The sequence below is a fragment of the Acipenser ruthenus genome, chromosome 8 (genome assembly GCF_902713425.1).
Source record: "Acipenser ruthenus chromosome 8, fAciRut3.2 maternal haplotype, whole genome shotgun sequence".
NCBI lineage: Eukaryota > Metazoa > Chordata > Actinopteri > Acipenseriformes > Acipenseridae > Acipenser > Acipenser ruthenus.
The window spans coordinates 48,102,142-48,118,828 of record NC_081196.1 but is presented as its reverse complement, the minus strand read 5'-3'; the positions used below and the strand labels follow the sequence as shown (position 1 = coordinate 48,118,828).

Here is a 16,687-nt window from a genome sequence, read left to right as displayed (position 1 = left end):
TATTCATTTATATGTGGAGGGTAATTTACAAAGAATAGTCTTATATAACAGAATATACCAGTGCTTCAACCTTCACAAAGCCAAGGAGGTCCAGCCAACCAAACTATATAACACACAATGATGAGTATTGTACCTTGAAAGTACTTCTGACCCACACAGAATGTATCTTTACAAAGCTGAAACAACAGCCCCACCTAGCGATGAAACTGTGCAGGGGCAGCAGTCTCTGAGCCAAACTCAATTTGAAACTTATATTGTATTATTATTATTATTTGTTTATTTAGCAGGCGGCTTTATCCAAGGTGACTTACAAAGACTAGGGTGTGTGAACTATGCATCAGCTGCAAAGTCACTTACAATTACATCTCACCCGAAAGACGGAGCACAAGGAGGTTAAGTGACTTGCTCAGGGTCACACAATGAGTCAGTGGTTGAGGTGGGATTTGAACCGGGGACCTCCTGGTTACAAGGACCTTTCTTTAGCCACTGGACCACACAGCCTCCTATTGTAGAGAAAATAAAGTCGCTACGAGGTTTTACTTTTAACACAGCTGTACTTGCCAGGGTTATTAGATTAATACAACAAACAGGGTTGCACGTGAGCAAGTAGCCTACTATCACTGAAGTGATAATAAATATATATATATATATATATATATATATATATATATATATATATATATATATATATATATATATATATATATATATATATATATATATATATATATATATATATACATATACATATATTGCCCCGAGGGAAGACGATTGTTACCGACAGGAGGCTATAATGCCCGAAGCCGCTGGCGGTAACAATAGTTTTCCCGAGGTGCATTTAATTTTACACTATGGCTGAGTCTGCAGTACATATTAAATATATGAGGCAAATAAGTGAGGCAAGGTTGGATATTAAATACGACTTTATATATTTTGTTTACATATAGCTGATACAGCATAAGTAAATAAATAAACAAATACATAACTTTTTTTTGCAACTGCATACTGTATTGTTAGCAAAGTTTTTTTCTGTCTGCGTCTGGTTTGCAGACTGCTGCATAATTGTAACATAAGTGTTTTTCCAATGGTGTCTTGGAGGTAAAGAAGCAAATTAAAAATACATATACTGTACAATGTTTTATTGAATCATCAAAGCAGTGCCACATCAAAATACTGCGGCCCTTAAACTCGTTAAACTGTGACAGGATAGCGCTGTGGGACCGGATGCTGTTGGCAGAAATGAGACTCAGAGACAAGGGAGCTGCAGTTCAAGCACTAGACGAGTTGAATTTGATGGAATTTCAGAGTCAGAAAACAGTGACAGTGACGTTTTAATCACCATTTTGGTGTTTGGATGTTAGGGCAATAGTTCGATCTATTTTTCCACTGAAGTTTTCATCCAGATATGACGTAGCATGCAGTCCCAAACCACTCATCTGATTGGTTAGAGCTAGGTGCCACTGAGGGAAAAGGTCTCAGCTGCAAAATATGATCTAGCGATATTCTGCTGTTGTAAATTTCTTCCGTTGTGAAACCTTTCTGCTACAGTATTTTTTCATCAATGGGGAGTGATATGCACGGCAAAATGCTGCTTTTTCCACGCTGTGCCACGCCACACATGTCTGTCCCAGGCTTTGCCAGTGATATTTACGGAAAAATGCTGCCTGATAACCAACAGCATCGCTCCGCCTGTGTGTGTCCCAGGACTGTGCCATTACCTCTTTCATAATGTTACAATTCAAAATGTTTTGTATTTACAAAATTTTTTAAGGCAAAATAAATGATATGTTCCTACTCTTACACAACCTGTTCTTTGTTGAATCTTTTTTTGTTGAATCTTTTTTTCCCCTCAGTTTTCCACTGCGTGACCATTCATCAAGTGTGTTTGTTGTATTTAATTTCACTGTTGTGAATGCTCAATGTGAGGGCTATCAATTGGCCTTGTGTTGTCACATTATTATTATTATTATTATTATTATTATTATTATTATTATTATTATTATTATTATTATTATTATAAGCAGTTTTATAAGGTTAATAACTGGAAACACTGAACAACATAAGGTGACAACTTTGAACTCACTTCAAAATCAGTATGTGCTTACACAAGCTACTTCCCTTTAACTCCTCCTACTTCCTGATTATGATTGTTTAGCATGTGAACAAGCATACCACAGTCAATAAACTGCATAGTCTAAAAATAAGGTTTGGTCCTTTCCGTTTTGAATGACACACTTTATCAACGAGGACCGTGTTTATCTATTGTTGGAATATTGTATACAGTGTATAAGATTTTTGAATAATCTAAAACAATATTCAGTGCTAGATAACGGCTTGTTACAATATTCACCAAAGAATGAACCATGTATCATTGACATTTTCTTGTCATTGAAGTTTACTTTTGAAAAAATATCAAGACAGTGAAGCCCTCCAAACAATAAATGTGAGTATAATCGCCTTGTTTTCTTTTGATAATGATCACATTCTGCTTTTCACAGATTTTACAGCAAACTGAATTTTACATGTATCTTAGAAACTTTCTGCCTCGCTTTGTAAGCCTTAAATTCCGGTGGAATTGAATATTGTATTTTGAAATGATGTAGATAGGCACAAGTCAGAAGGCTTGTTGTTTGCACTTCTTTCATTGTGGTGGATGTTAGATGATTCAATCACTACAGTACCAACCCCACAGACGACTGATTTGTTTAATGCTGATCACTTAAATATAAATGCTGGTAGTACTTTAGATTACAGGGAATGAATAGCAAAGTAATGACAGGGTAACAACTGGGGGATTACTAATGGTTCCTGCACTTACTGCTCATATTAACTTCTGTGCAGCAGGGCCACTGAGAGCCTGGGGAAGGATTGGTATGTCCCGCTGCTGCCCCACAATTTACAGTATTCAAACTTTATTTTTTAGGTAAGTGAATAAATATGTTTTTTGTACAAACTCCACATGTAATAGTCATTAATCGGAATCTTACTTAACATCAAATAACATAAGTTTTTAGGATAAAATACATTTTAATGGTGTTGCTATACACTATTTTATTTATCCCATGCCAAAAATAAACCACTCATCTCTGCTCTTAACTAATAGCCTGTATTGGTAAATATATTTGTATTTTAAGCAATATAACCGATCATTCTCTAATTGTGTTTACCACCAGCTGAAGAAAGTACTTTATTTATTTTACAAGATACAATTTTTCTAACAAACCAAATTGCTGCACCACGTTGTTTTGAGCAAATTATAGATCTTAATAATAGAATAATTCATACTGTGGTATATATTGTACAACTTTAGGGTTCTTTTAACGTTTTTAAAAAGTCTTTAAAAAATACATAAAATTGCCTTTTTTCGCTTTTTGGTGTAGTAAAATATGAAATGTGAAAGTTCAAATCATTGTGTGAAAGGAAGTGTTTGACAGCGCCTGGATACACAATCATTACACAACAGAAGCACATTGGCTCGGTGTGCAGTACTGGAGTTTTTCTTTTTAATGTGGTGGTGGGAACGCAAAGGGTCTTGTGCAGGGCTAGTTGTTTTAAAATATTTTATATATATTTAAAAAAAAAAAAAAGTTCCCCCTTCATCAGGGCCCCCCATCAGGGCGTTGGGCCCCCTTCGAGGCGTTGGGGCCCCCCATCGGGGTGTTGGTCCCTGTTCGAGGTGTTGGGCCCCGGGGGAATGTCCCTGTCCTCCCCGCCCTCTCGGTGGGCCTGCTGTGCAGTTACAGCACATGGAAATGGTTTAGTGAACACCGTTTACTGTCTGCTGTAATTACATGGTAACAAGTGTGGAAGCTACATTTTATTTTATTTGAACTTTAAACACTCAAAGTAAAAAGCAAATGTTGTTTGAACAAGGTGTCATTTCCAGTCTCGCTTCTATTCTATCTCAACAGAATACAGTTGTATGAAGACATGACTGAGAAGAGGATGCTGTCTAAGCTGTACTGTAAAGGAATTACATTGAGCTTGATCATTTGGAGTTGTTTATTTGTGGCAGGTTAAGGAGTTTTTATTTTTTTTATTTTATTACAATAGCTTTGGATAGAAGGCTAAACAATGTTAGAATTAAGACATGTGTCTCAAAAATCACTCAAAACATATGCCTTTCCTCACTTTTAATGAAATAGGTTTGTGTCTCCCTCCAGCATACAGTATAAATGTTCTGCTGGTAGTTGTAATATATATTATGAAAGAATAGAATTCCCTCAGGGCACTTCATTATTAGATTTCTCATGCCAAATGAAATAATTAATCATCTAGAGCTTTTTCTTTTATCTTAGTTAGAATCAATCACTGCTAAAATATAGCAACATGCTACAGTGTTTCTACGGCACCAGTCAGTGCCTGTATAGTTGTTTGCAGATTATTATTATTATTATTATTATTATTATTATTATTATTATTATTATTATTATTATTATTATTATCCAACAAATGCTCTAACTAGTAGGGGTCCATAGAAAAATCCCAAAACACTGAAAAAAGGCTATTACTGTATCAATCATTATAGTCAATTAATTCCTTGAAGTGAAAGAGATGCTTTACCTAAATTGTTAGTTTTTTTTTTTTTTTTTTTTTTTTTTTTTTTTGCATAACATAATTTTCGTAATTATTTTTCATAGATTCAGACGTTCTAAAACAGGAACCTATCTCTGTTATTGCTGATGTGGGAACCATAGTAACTCTTCGGTGTAAAAATGAATCACTGAGAGAAACAACTCAAGCAACCTGGATAAAAGAGACTCAGAGTAAACCTGAGATTATCCTGAGTTATAAAAAAACAGGGAACGAAACGTATCGACCTAATCACACACAGCAAAGAATATCACTTCTCCACATTCCAGAGAACCTCTTCAGTTTAAGGATTTCTCAATTGCAACACTCTGATGCTGGGAACTATACCTGCTTAACAACAACAAGTAACAGAGTTTGGAAAAGGCATTGGGAGCTCGTTACAAAAGGTACAGTGATTTCTACAAATGCCGTTTCGTTGATTCCATATTTACAAGTTGTTTAAAACAGGACAATCACAGGTCTAACATGTATACAGCATTAAATAAGTTTTCATAATCTAATGTATATTATTACACTATGTAACACAATTTTTGTTCCTGGGTAGTAAGTGTTATTTCCTAATTGCTTATGCCTCAAACGTATAGAAAATGGCTATTATTCCCCACAAACTTTGCTTTTGTGACCAGGACAGTGATATTTTGAAATTTACTTATTTTCCAGAACATTCCAGATAGATTCAGTGCTGAGTAAACTTGGAGTAACTTCTAGAACTTTCTAGAACTTTCCAGTAATATAAATAGTAGTATAAATACAGGGGCCTTAAGCCCACTAGTTCAGTTTAGTTCCAGCTGCCTAAGTGGATACATATCTGCATTTTTCTGAGATGGCATCAAGGTCATAGGAGACTTCAAAATGGTGGCATTCCTGATGGGTCTCCAAGGCGGTTTTACCAAGTTTCCCTGCTATCTTTGCCTTTGGGACAGCAGGGACACCAAGGCGCACTACCACAGGCGGGACTGGCCACAGCGGACCGAGTTCTCTGTGGGGAGGAACAACGTCAAGTGGGAGCCACTGGTGGACCCCCGGAAGGTGCTGATGCCACCACTGCACATCAAATTGGGCCTTATGAAACAATTTGTCAGAGCTCTAGATAAGGAGTCGGCAGCCTTCAAGTACCTTCAAGACTTCTTCCCTAAGCTGTCTGAAGCAAAGGTCAAAGCCGGTGTCTTCGTCGGACCACAGATAAAGAAGATCCTGGAGTGCAATGAATTCCCCAAGAAGCTCACTAGTAAGGAGAAAGCGACTTGGAACAGCCTTGTTGCAGTGGTTCGGGGCTTCCTGGGCAATCACAAGGCCGAAAACTATGTGGCGCTGGTTGAGACTCTACGGCACAATGGGCAGTAGGATGTCCCTCAAAGTCCATATCCTTGATGCTCATCTTGATAAATTCAAGGAGAACATGGGAGCGTACTCGGAGGAGCAAGGCGAGCGCTTCCACCAGGATATACTGGACTTTGAACGCCGCTACCAAGGACAGTATAACGAGAACATGATGGGAGACTACATTTGGGGGCTGATTCGTGAAAGTGATTTACAGTATAATCGTAAATCTCGAAAAACTACTCACTTCTAAATCTTTTGTAGTCATTTTTGTATTACTTTAGTATAAATACATGTTAATTTGGATTCATATGTTGTTTTTTTCTGACTTTATGTGAACGAAAAGACACAAATTCGCCAGTTTTCTCATTGGAAATAGGTAAATTTCAAAATATCACTCCTGGTCACAAAAACAAAGTTTGTGGGGAATAATAGCCATTTTCTATACTTTTGAGGCATAAGCAATTAGGAAATAACACTTACTACCCAGGAACAAAAATTGTGTTACATAGTGTTATCAGAGGCGAACAACTGTGACAGTATTCATAGAGCAACTGTACCCACTGGGGTTCCTTACCTGCCAAAACACATCTATTGTGCCACTGGGGTGCCCTCCCACACAAACACTGTGGTCAGTCACCCTTAAAGGAACGCAGATTATGCCATTTAAAATGAAGCACACTAAATGTACACCTTTTAAACGTCCACTTAATTGACCACGTTATTGTTTAATTTAAAACCTTTCAAATTATACAATTCTGTAATTAATATATATATATATATATATATATATATATATATATATATATATATATATATATATATATATATATAACTTTTTGTCTTACTTGTTGGGAAAGTGGTCAAAGTAGCTGATTTGTGTCAAAAGTTACATCGTTTACAGTAAATAGAATGTTGGAAGTCTGGGAGTTTTTAAACAAAAGGGAGCTTTAGAATGTTGAAAAAAGTCCCATTAAAGTGAATGAAGATGGACAAAAAAAGGATAAAAAGCTTAATAGTTTAAAAAGTATAAAAGATATCAAAAAGTTGTATACAAGCACACTATTCCAGACCGGTCTACACGTTTTAAAGTTTGAACGGCGTTTCTAGCTTAAACGGTGTAAGAGGAGTAGCGTGCCAAAGAATAATAAGAAGAAGAAGTACGTTGAAGATTTAAAGTGGGGACTCTTGCTTCGCAAGCCCCACTAATAAAAATGGTTGGTAATTGTGACAGAGAATGAATGAATCCTGGTCAACAATCTCCCTCTCAATCTCTGAGGGCGCTGTATAACCAGAACACAGTGCCCCTGAATGGATGTTTTTGCAGTTCATTCCAGGGTCAGTCGGAAGCCGGACATTCAGGAAGGGGGTGGGGCCACGATTTCTGAAGTCAGCGCCTTAATGCGGTAGGTGATGTGTCAGTCACGGATTGGAGGAGACGTGATTGACCGCGCCACCGAAAGAGGGCATGACGGAGGGTTTTAAGGGGAAGTGGCCCCAGTGATCTGTTCCTTAGTTTTGATGGTTAAATTATAAGGACTGTATGCACAGGAGAATTAAAAGTACTGTGAGTGTTTTGTGTTTTGTTTGTTTGTCAGCTAACTGTCATTGTTTGTTTGTCTAGACGGCTAACACGAACCGGGAGCTGTCGCTGCACGCCAGCACCAAACCCCGGACTACACTGACCTACTGTTACCTCTGTGTTTGTCTTTCACCATTCACTTGCACTAGAGCACCCACTGTCAGGAGACATGACTGTGTCTGTGTATTGTGTGTTTAAAAAGTGTTTTTATTATTTCGGGACTGTAACCCTCCTTTTGCATGGCGCAATACACATTGATGTGTAGAGCCCATGCTTATTATTTAAAGTGTTGTTGGCACGCAACCCAGCTGAAAATAAAGAGCTGTTAATTGTGAACTGTCTTGTGTGTGTTTGTTCTGGAGCACGGCATCATCACTACACCTGCACACTGCAAACCATTCCTTCACAGTAATCCATTTTTATCATTGCAAAAATTTTAGATGTAGGGAAACCTGCTTGGGGGATGCTATTGTGTATTATCAAAGCAGCATCTGAAAAGGATTCCCTTTGTTATACTGACAACCTTTTTACAGCAAACACTTACATATATATATATATATATATATATATATATATATATATATATATATATATATATATATATATATATATATAAATTGCATGCACCTCCGGAATGAAGCAACAGGAGGTGGATGGAAAGACTCCATATCGTAGAAACCGGGGCATGCAATTATATATATATATATATATATATATATATGTTAGGAGTTAGGATGGTATTTACTCGCGCATAGGTTTGAATGTTATTTCCAAATCTCCTTTAACATGTTTGAAGGGGACACTGTATTACTTAAAACGTGAATTAACGAATTAAAACGTGTTAAAAGTGAGCAGTTACCTTGGGATTACACACCAGGTTCAGACGCAATGATAGGATTTATGTATCCGCAGGCGACCTGAGACTCACCGTTTCAACGGTGTCAGGAGTGTCAACAGAAAAGAATGCATAGAGAAAAATATTGTATACTGGCCAAGGGCGTTGGTTTTGCCCAGAGCCGTAACTAAGCTTTTAGCTACCGGGGCATGCAAATATATATATATATATATATATATATATATATATATATATATATATATATATATATATATAAATTGCATGCACCTCCGGAATGAAGCAACCGGAGGTGGATGGAAAGACTCCATATCGTAGCTAGCGGGGCATGCAAGACTCCATATCGTAGAAACCGGGGCATGCAATTATATATATATATATATATATATATATATATATATATATATATATATATATATATATATATATATATATATATAATTGTTCTTTTTTTTTCTTTTTTTTTTTTTTTTTTGGATGTTAGGAGTAGGATGGTATTTACTCGCGCATAGGTTTGAATGTTATTTCCGAATCTCTCCTTTAACATGTCTGAAGGGGACACTGTATTACTTAAAACGTGAATTAACTAACTAAAACGTTTTAAAAGTGAGCCGTTGCCTTGGGATTACACACCAGGTTCAGAAGCATTGATTGGACTAATGTATCCGCAGTCGACCTAAGACTCACCGTTTCAACGGTGTCAGTAGTGCTCAACAGACAAGAATGCATACAGAAAAATATTGTATACTGGCCATGGGCTTTGGTTTTGCAGAGAGCCGTAACTAAGCATTTAGCTACCGGGGCATGCAAATATATATATATATATATATATATATATATATATATATATATATATATATATATATATATATATATATTGTAGCGGCGGGCTATAAAAACGGGGGCTAATCACATAGTTAGACACCTTGCATTGTGTAGTATAGTGGGCATAGTGCCAATTGTGTACAGCTGGGATTGGGGGGAAGTATAGTTGTCAGGGATTGGGGGGTTAGTATGCTAATTAGGGACAACTTTAGTTGGCCAATGATCAAGCCTGGTTAGGCTATATTAGGGGGCTCAGCGCCGATGTTCTGGTTCTGTTCTGTTTTATTGATTTGGTGATTGCATTGATAAAGAGCAATAAACGGTACCTTTGGGTGCGTTTCAACTCAATAAACAGTGTCTGCCTGCTTATTTCGCCGCCGTCGCTGCTGAATTAACCTCCCGCTTGGAACCCACAGCACGCTCGACGTTACACTGGTGTCAGATCAGACAAGCGGGATCGGGAAATGGATCCAACAGAGGCAGAAAGAAACCACCCGGGTGAACGGTCGCCCCAGCTCGGAGCGGCCGTCGGGAACAGAGAGTGGGCTGTGGCTTGGCTTAAGGCAACACCAATAATTAAAGCGCTCTGGAGGGGTGAAGAAAAGACGCAGCGGATTGAACAGAATCTCCGGGGGAGAGAGAAGGAGCAGGAAGATGAGGTCTATGAGGAAGCACAGAGCGGCGAAATCGACTCTACAACGCTGCTTGATATCCAGCCTGACAGTCAGAGAGATAGACGGCCAAGCAGCAGAACTCCGCCCCGAGAAAACGTCATGCTGGAACCGGGAACTCCCTTGCTGCCTACCCCACAGCGCTTCACTCTCACGGGGGAGAGAAACCTTCCCCGGCGGCCGATTAAGAGCGATTTGGAAACGACAGCTACAAGCGAAGCCAGCCTGCTAATGGAAAACATGAGGCTGACAGCCCCTGCAGACGCAGAGCGACCATTACGTCATGCAGAGAGAGACCAGACACTACGGAGCACAGTTAGAGCGAGAGAGGGGACGTACAGTAACGAGACACGCCCCCTGCACGGAGGAGAGGAATCCAGGCTGCAGTTACAGATGGAGGGGCGTGGTCCACAACCTGTCTCGCTTCCTCAACCACCTGCTCCTTTGCATGGACCAGTCCCAAAGCTTCCACGGTACAACGGGGTCATGTCTTTGGAAGCCTTTCTGACCCAGTTTGAATTAGTGGCTGAAGATTATGCCTGGTCCCAGCGCAAGAAGGCTTCCTGCCTGTCTCAGTCACTGGAGGGTGCTGCAGCAGAGGTATTGCTGGATCTCGGGCCAGAAGAGAGAGTGAATTATACCTCCCTGGTTGATGCTCTGAAGTGCCGCTTTGGAGACAGCGAATCACCGTACCGCCTACAGGATCAACTTCGGGGTAGATGCAGAGCTAGAGGAGAAAAGCTAGGAGCCCTGGCAGCTGACATCGCTCGCCTCTCATGTAAAGCATACCGTGACGAGCCCACCAGCTTTAGCCAGAGGATCGCTTTGGACACCTTCCTCCGCAGCCTACAACCCCCAGAGCTGCGTCACCAGGTCCGCCTGAAGAGGCCCAGCACACTAAAAGAAGCCCTTGGATATGCACAATCCATTGAAGAGGTGTTACTGGATGAAGAGCCACTACCACGCCACCTTACTTCCAAGCCAGTCCGATTGGTGGAGCATATGTGGAGAGACACTGAAGGCACTGACAGCGAACCAGAGTACAAAGTGAGAGCGGCTACTACCAACCCTCGACGAGTGAGAGAGAGAATCTGCTGGAGGTGCGGACAGCCTGGGCACCTCATCGCTGACTGTCACCAACGAGAGCCCAAGGGAAAAGGGGTGACGGAACTGTCGGGAAACGGGAACGGGTCCATGTAGGGGGGGAAACATGGGCCCAACAGTTGAACCCAACCGCAGCCGAATTCGACTCAAGCCAACCCCGTGTGGTGGGCCGCACTGGTGACGGGGCCTTCCTGCGTGCTCCTGTCCTCATTGAGGGGGTCCCCTGCATGGCCCTCATCGACACCGGCTCCTCCATCACTGTCGTTCGTCCTGATGTCCTTCACCAAGCAGTAGGAGACTGGAGAAACAGAGTCAGACCAACACCGGTTCAACTGAAAACGGTCACCGGAGAGCAAGCACCCATGGAAGGTAGGGGCCAACTGAGGGTCACATACGCCGGACGGACCTTCCACCACGAAGTTTGGCTCGCCGCAGTGCAAGACTGCTGTATCCTCGGGTTGGATTTCCTGAGGAGGGCCGGTATCTCCCTTGATCTTCGCCATGGGCACATCACCACCTTTGCCGAGCCTGGCCTGGCACTGCCAGCCTTAGGGGAGTCGACCAAGTCTGGGGGGGTGGCGTGTTATGCACAGACAGCCCTACAGTCGATATCAGCTGCTGCTGAAGTCCTTCCTCCAGAGCCCCCTTGCTCACGGGGCACAGCGGCTTGGCCTTCTCCAGTCCCCTGCTCTACACGGGAAGGGTTGCCCCCAACCCCACAGCACTTCCAGGCCACCGTTACAACAAACATCACCCCTCCACCAAAGCCCTCACCTGCCTCAGTTATGTCCCAGGAGACTGGCATGAAACTGCGATCTACCACCCCGTCTGAGACAAAAATGGCAGTGGAAGCAGTCTGGCGCCGTAGCTGTGAGGGGCTTTGCCCGGAGCAGCAGGACCAGTTGGGGGAGCTGCTGGCCAAGTTCCCCAACTGCTTCGCCACCAAGCCTGAAGAAACCGGCCGCACGCATGTTATCCAGCATTCCATTAACACCGGTGGGTCCCCCCCGATTAGGCAGCGCCCCCGCCGACTTCCACTTGCCAAACAGGGAGTAGCTGAGAAGATTATCCGGGAGATGAGAGAGGCTAACATTATAGAACCATCAGACAGTCCATGGGCCTCTCCAGTCGTTCTCGTTCCCAAGAAGAGTGGAGAGATGCGGTTTTGTGTGGACTACTGCCGCCTCAATGAGGTTACGAGGAAAGACTCCTACCCCCTGCCTCGGATAGATGAGTCACTGGACCTGGTCGCTGGGTCCTCCTGGTTTAGCTCTTTGGACCTCCGCAGTGGGTACTGGCAAGTCGAGCTCTCCCCGGACGCTCGTTCAAAAACTGCCTTTTCAACTGGCAGGGGCTTGTGGCAGTTCCAAGTTATGCCGTTCGGGCTGTGCAATGCCCCTGCCACGTTTGAGCGTCTGATGGAGAGGGTACTGGCCGGCATTCCCCCTCAAGTGTGCCTGGTTTATCTTGATGACCTGCTAGTGCACGGCCCCACCTTCGAGCAGGCACTGGAAAACTTGAGGACCGTGTTGCAGCGACTGGAGACGGCCGGACTTAAGCTGCACCCGGACAAGTGCCGCTTTATGCAGCAGGAGGTCTACTTCCTGGGGTACATTGTGGGGCAGGATGGAATTAAGACTGACCCCTCAAAAATCAACGCGGTGAGGCAGTGGGCCAGGCCGGCTAACCAACGCCAGCTGCGAGGGTTCATTGGGCTTGCCTCCTACTACCGCCGATTTGTTCCCCGGTTTGGCCACATCGCGTTCCCTCTCCACCGACTCTTGAGGAAGAACCAGACCTTTGACTGGGACGAGGCCTGTGAAGAAGCTTTCACCACCCTGAAAGAAGCACTGATCCAGGCGCCTGTTCTTATGTTGCCACGGCCAGATCTCCCCTTTGTGCTAGACACGGATGCCAGCGACCGAGGTCTCGGCGCAGTGCTCTCCCAGAAGTGGCCAGATGGAGAACACGTGGTTGCATATTACAGCCACGCCCTCAGCAAACAGGAGCGGAGATACTGTGTAACTCGCAGAGAGCTACTTGCTGTGGTAGTGGCTGTCAAACAGTTCCGGCCCTACCTGTGTGGAAGGCACTTCCTTCTGCGGACTGACCATGCTTCACTCCAGTGGCTAGTCAACTTTAAGGAGCCCGAAGGGCAGCTAGCCCGCTGGTTAGAACAGCTGCAAGAGTTTGATTTCACCATCCAGCATAGGGCTGGAGAGAAGCACTCTAACGCTGACGCAATGTCCAGGCGCCCCTGCTTGCCAGACCACTGCGCCTACTGCCTGAAGAGGGAACAGCAGACAGAGGAGCAAGAGGGGTCAAAGGAGCTGTACCATGTGGGAGCCCGAGCAGAGGGTGTTGGACAGACGAGGGAGTGCGGGGAGATCCGTGTTGTGCCTGCAACTGAGTGGCGAGCGCAGCAGGAGAGAGACCAGGATCTAGCACCAGTCTTCCAGTGGCTGGCGGAGAACCGACGGCCGGTCTGGGAGGATGTAGCTGCTCATTCAGAAGTCACCAAGGCACTCTGGTCACAATGGGATGGCGTGGCACTTCGGGAGGGAGTGCTGCAGAGACGCTGGGTAACACCAACATCAGGAGAGACAAGGTGGCAGCTCGTGGTTCCGGAAGCCCTCAAGTCGGAGATTCTGCGGGCTGTTCATGGGACCCCTGGGGTGGGGCACTTTGGAGTGAACAAGACCCTCCAACGCCTGCGGCAGAGTTACTACTGGAGCCGGTGTCGGAGGGATGTCGAAAACCATTGCCGCAGGTGTGACCATTGTGCTGCCCGCAAGGGTCCTCCGGGGCAGTCCCGTGCTCCCATGCAGCAATGTCCAGTGGGCGGTCCGATGCAACGAGTTGGAGTGGACATCCTTGGGCCATTACCTGTATCTGACAAGGGCAATAAGTATGTGCTGGTGGCGATGGATTATTTTTCAAAATGGCCAGAGGTCTACGCACTACCGGATCAGGAGGCAAGCACGGTAGCAGATGCTCTTATTGAAGGCTTCTTTTCAAGGTTCGGGGTTCCTCAGGAGCTCCATTCGGATCAGGGCCGGAATTTCGAATCCTGGATTTTTGCGGAGATGTGCCGTCGCCTCGGGATAAAGAAAACCCGCACCACCCCGCTCCACCCCCAGAGCGACGGCCTCGTGGAGCGCTTCAACAGGACTCTTTTGGCACAGCTGGCTATTGTTACCAGTCGGAACCAACGAGACTGGGACCTCCAGCTGCCTCTAATCATGCTGGCATACCGCACGGCGGTGCAGGAATCGACAGGCTGCACTCCTGCACTGCTGCTCCTCGGTCGTGAGCTCCAGACACCGGCCGAGCTTGTGTTCGGTCGCCCTCCTGACGCCACAGCTCTCCCTCCTGGACCAGAGTATGCCCGACGCCTTCAGGACCGGATCGATGCTGCTCACCAGTTTGCCCGGGACTGTCTACTGGCTGCCGGCATACGACAGAAGAGGAATTATGACGTCCGGGAGAAGGGGCGACACTTTAAAGTGGGGGAGCTTGTTTGGGTCTACGGACCTAAACGGATGAAGGGCCGTTGCCCCAAACTGGATAGCCCCTGGGTGGGACCCTGTCGGATCTTGCAACAGCTGGGCGAGGTGGTGTACCGGGTCCAAATACACCTCACAGGACGCTGCGTGGTCCTCCACCGGGACCGCCTCGCTCCCTACCGGGGAGACCAGGTACCCGAAGCACCCCAGGGAGCCGGCCACCCAGGACAGGAACCTCAGAGTGGTCCATTGGGAGCCCATAGAGGAAGGCCCCATCATTCCACAATCACCCCTCCTGTGGTGGCAAGCCACCGCCGGCCTCGAGCCTCTACTTCACAGAGGGGACCTCCATCCCTTCAACCCAGCCATCTTGCCTCTGAACCTAACCAAAGACCCCGCCGCAAGGTTCGGGTACCCCTGCGCTTCCGGGACACAGATTGAGCTTTCCGAGGGCGGTAAGCAGCAAAAGGGGGGCAATGTAGCGGCGGGCTATAAAAACGGGGGCTAATCACATAGTTAGACACCTTGCATTGTGTAGTATAGTGGGCATAGTGCCAATTGTGTACAGCTGGGATTGGGGGGAAGTATAGTTGTCAGGGATTGGGGGGTTAGTATGCTAATTAGGGACAACTTTAGTTGGCCAATGATCAAGCCTGGTTGGGCTATATTAGGGGGCTCAGCGCCGATGTTCTGGTTCTGTTCTGTTTTATTGATTTGGTGATTGCATTGATAAAGAGCAATAAACGGTACCTTTGGGTGCGTTTCAACTCAATAAACAGTGTCTGCCTGCTTATTTCGCCGCCGTCGCTGCTGAATTAACCTCCCGCTTGGAACCCACAGCACGCTCGACGTTACAATATATATATATATATATTTTATTTTTTTTTATTTTTTGATGTTAAGAGTTAGGATGGTATATATATATATATATATATATATATATATATATATATATATATATATATATATATATATATTATTGTTATTTTTTTTCTTTCTTTTATTTTTTGGATGTTAGGAGTTAGGATGGTATTTACTCGCGCATAGTTTTGAATGTTATTTTCGAATCTCTCCTTTAACATGTCTGAAGGGGACACTGTATTACGTAAAACGTGAATTAACGAATTAAAACGTGTTAAAAGTGACCAGTTGCCTTGGGATTACACACCAGGTTCAGAAGCATTGATTGGACTAATGTATCCGCAGGCGACTTAAGACTCACCGTTTCAACGGTGTCAGTAGTGCTCAACAGAAAAGAATGCATACAGAAAAATATTATATACTGGCCATGGGCTTTGGTTTTGCAGAGAGCCGTAACTAAGCATTTAGCTACCGGGGCATGCAAATATATATATATATATATATATATATATATATATATATATATATATATATATATATATATATTATTGTTATTTTTTTTTTCTTTTTTTTTTGGGGGGGGGGATGTTAGGAGTTAGGATGGTATTTACTCGGGCATAGTTTTGAATGTTATTTCCGAATCTCTCCTTTAACATGTCTGAAGGGGACACTGAATTACTTAAAACGTGAATTAACGAACTAAAACGTGTTAAAAGTGAGCCGTTGCCTTGGGATTACACACCAGGTTCAGAAGCATTGATTGGACTAATGTATCCGCAGGCGACCTAAGACTCACCGTTTCAACGGTGTCAGTAGTGCTCAACAGAAAACAATGCATACAGAAAAATATTGTATACTGGCCATGGGCTTTGGTTTTGCAGAGAGCCGTAACCGAGCATTTAGCTACCGGGGCATGCAAATATATATATATATATATATATATATATATATATATATATATATATATAATTTATTATTATTATTATTATTATTATTATTTATTTCTTAGCAGACGCCTTTATCCAGGGCGACTTACAATCGTAAGCAAAAACATTTCAAGCGTTACAATACAAGTAATACAATAAGAGCAAGAAATACAATAACTTTTGTTCAAGCAAAGTACAAGTTTGACAAACCACAATTCAATAATACAGCAGGTAATAGTGATAGTTACATCAGGATATGATTAAATAGTGATAGTTACATCAGGATGTGATTAAATACAAAGTACTACAGGTTAAAAACTTGGCAGATTACAGTATTCTGAAGTACAGGATTAAATGCAGTAAAATAGGGGCTGATAAGAGCAAAATAAAGCACATTTACATGAAGGGTGATAGTGTACCAGGATACAAACAGAGGAGTTCTACAG

General features: G+C 43.5%; 1 long non-coding RNA gene across 1 annotated transcript; it reads left to right on the top strand.

Annotated features, from left to right (window-relative positions):
* Positions 1–2,841: 2,841 nt before the first annotated feature.
* LOC131737871 (uncharacterized) lies at positions 2,842–5,041 on the top strand. The gene is made up of 3 exons (XR_009329449.1): positions 2,842–2,923; positions 3,912–4,015; positions 4,641–5,041. It is a non-coding gene; the product is annotated as an uncharacterized LOC131737871 (long non-coding RNA).
* The last annotated feature ends 11,646 nt before the right edge of the window (positions 5,042–16,687 follow it).